General features: G+C 31.5%; 1 long non-coding RNA gene across 2 annotated transcripts; it reads left to right on the forward strand.

Annotated features, from left to right (window-relative positions):
- The first annotated feature begins 403 nt into the window (after positions 1-403).
- On the forward strand, positions 404-1,574 carry LOC109582750 (uncharacterized). Of its 2 annotated transcripts, XR_002185211.1 has the most exons (6): positions 404-499; positions 649-701; positions 880-1,003; positions 1,284-1,376; positions 1,427-1,492; positions 1,557-1,574. It is a non-coding gene; the product is annotated as an uncharacterized LOC109582750 (long non-coding RNA). The 2 variants fall into 2 exon arrangements; XR_002185210.1 differs by lacking the exon at positions 404-499 and having other exon boundaries at positions 630-701.
- The last annotated feature ends 1,403 nt before the right edge of the window (positions 1,575-2,977 follow it).

Genomic DNA, 2,977 nt, shown 5'->3' on the forward strand with positions numbered 1-2,977 from the left:
TCAAGGACTACAATGTGGTGTTAAAAAGTGAGGTTTGATGTGATTAATAATAAAGTTTGTTCACCATTACTGTTTGTGCTATTGTTATTATTAGCCTGTGAGTTTACATTGCTAACTTTTGATGTGTTTCTATTACTATGCTTTACAGGTAATTTCAGCTGGGAATGATTTGCTGATTCAGCAATGCCTTTGCTTGATATTGGAATGTGCAATATAATGAAAGGCAATTCTGTATTTAGATTGTTGCAACTAAATTAATTTATTTATTAAATGTAACTTGATGTTTGGTTGCAGCTCCTTGATTAGTAGTTGTATCACGCGGTAGGAGGTGCCAGTTTACATATGTATAGGTTTTATATTACTGTATATAGTCTTAGCAATGGAATATGTAGTAAGATGGTGATTATTGTGAGATGTCTTATGTATTTTGGTTTAGGTTATGATTCTAGGTGACATACTGCATATTCGTTTGATGATTATATCATTAATTATGGCCACAGTATGTACTTTCTTTACTCAAAATAAATGAATGCTTGCCAATGCATCTTTTTTTGTGTGCATGGATGTTCTCATTAACAATACAATAATAATTGTTTGCAAATTGGAATGTATTCATGTGGTCTATTAATGTGTATTTGCACAATGCAGGTCTCGTAAAAGAAACTTAATTCAGGATGGCATGAGTCAGCAAATTGAACAGTGTATGTCTAAATTACATGTACAGTGTATGTACATATACTTGTATGAGTCAATCATAGCTTAATATGCATTGTGGAGCTATACATGTCATATATGTATATTAATTGTTGATAAATGCATGTATGCTACTATCAATTTGTTAGTACATGTTGTATAATTTCACATTCATAATTTACACAGGTACATATTTTACACAAGGACTGCAATGTGGTGTTAAAGAATAAGGTCAGACTTGGAAAGAGTTTTAAAAGATGAAGGGTTATTCCTCTTAGTGAGCAGATGTATCTTATTAGCGGTTTGTAATGTATGTTTGTGACAAACATAAGTTATATCATGCAGATACATGTACATATTTAGTATAGCATATATATCCTGTGTGTTTACATTGCTTGCTGTTGATGATGTTTCTTTCTTACTTTGCTTTAAGGTATTTACAGCTGCAAATGATTTAATGATTCAGCAATAAGGTGTAATAATACTTTCATAGCATGGTGAATGTCTAAGGCTATTGTCTGATTTTGTTTGTGGCAACTAAATTAATATCTAATAAATAATCATCATTGTAACATTATGTTTTGTTGTAGCTCTTTGATCAGTGGTGCTTTCACAATGGAGGAGGCGTCAGTTTCCAGCTGCACAGGTTTCATATTGTCATAGTCTTAGCAATTGAATACATAGTAAGATAGAATTTTGTGAGATTCCATAGTTTTTTATTATTGTGTTATAGGATATGATCCAAGGCTATAATTCTTTTTTATGATTAATATTGATTATCTGATTAAGTATGGCCACGGTATGTATTTTCTTTACTCATTAATATAATTAAGTAATGTATATCACATGTATTTGTATTGTAGGATGATTGAAGCTCAAGTATTGAATTGTTTTGTGTTGTTGAACAAACACACTAATTTTAAGCATTGCTTTTATAATTTCTGTTTTGGCTTTACGCTTAAAGATATTTGACTTTTATTATACGTTTTTAATTTAAGAAAAGTTAACTTTATAGATCTACATGTAAATAATAATTTAATAAAAGTTACATTTCTTTTTTGAGTTGCTGTTCCTCCTGCCCCTGCCCCTGCCTCTTGGCCTGCCTCTCTGAAGATTGTTGTACTAAAGTAAAATGGAATAGAAAGGTGATATATTGGTATCTATATAAACTGCAGATAATTACTAAAATAATCTTACAATTTCTCTATTGACTTGGCGTAGCTGCCATATGATGAGCTGCCTCTGCCTTTGCAGAGCAGCAACATCAAGAGGAGCTCCAGCTGTATGGAGTGCTGGAGCAGCAGGGGGATGTGGCAGAACACCTCCACCCAGCAGTGGAGGACCACCAGCCACTGGTGGCAGATCTCCAGCCAGCGGTGGAGGACCTCCATCCACTGGTGGAGGACTTCCAGCTACTGGAGGTAGCCGAGGAATTGGTGGTGGTGGTGGTGGAGGCCCTCCAACTACTGGTGGTGGTGGAGGAGGAACTCCATGATGTTCATCATTCTCCATAAACTATAAGAAAACATAGTGATAGCAAATGTAAGTTTGTAACGAAACTGACTTGCTTTTTCAAAAAAAAAGTTGCAAAGCAAAACAGCGGAATTTAGTTTGAGAGCTGTGAGCGGAAACTGAAAAATGGCAACTGAACTGAAGCTGAATGTAAACTTAAATAGTTTCAGAACAGGAAATAGATCTTAGTAATGATAATAATGATTAATTATTATGAGCTAGTCTATGAATATAATTAATGATACAAAAATTCAAAAAAATTAATGATTGTATGAAAACTGTTTTTATAATGCGGTTGGTCTTCTTATGGTTCTTATTTCAAAATTCTTTTCTTCCATTAATGAACTGATACCTAAGCCAAAAATTATAATTATAATTAAAAAGAATTATTAATTAATAAAATTTAATAAAAAGTATGGAAACAAGTAAATAAAAATTTTCTATTAAATAAGAAAAAGTAGGTTTGTCAAAAATAAAAGAAACAAGGAGGTTGAGTTCAACCATAATAATAATTAATTGTTCAATTAATAATAATAAACTTTAATTAATATAAAAATAATATATTCATAAAATAATACAAAAATTTCAAACCCTACTTTGCAGAAATTTATAAAGGAGTATTGTTTCTTTAAAATGACAAAATTTTAATTAAAGAATGATAACCAAACTGCTTAGTTCCAGCCTACACAAGCGTGGCGAGTCCAATTACAATTCATAACAAGTATATATACATTAATATTTTTAATTTTTGATATTGTTCTGAATCACAAAA

Source organism: Amphimedon queenslandica, unplaced genomic scaffold, assembly GCF_000090795.2.
Source record: "Amphimedon queenslandica unplaced genomic scaffold, v1.1 AMPQUscaffold_13359, whole genome shotgun sequence".
NCBI lineage: Eukaryota > Metazoa > Porifera > Demospongiae > Haplosclerida > Niphatidae > Amphimedon > Amphimedon queenslandica.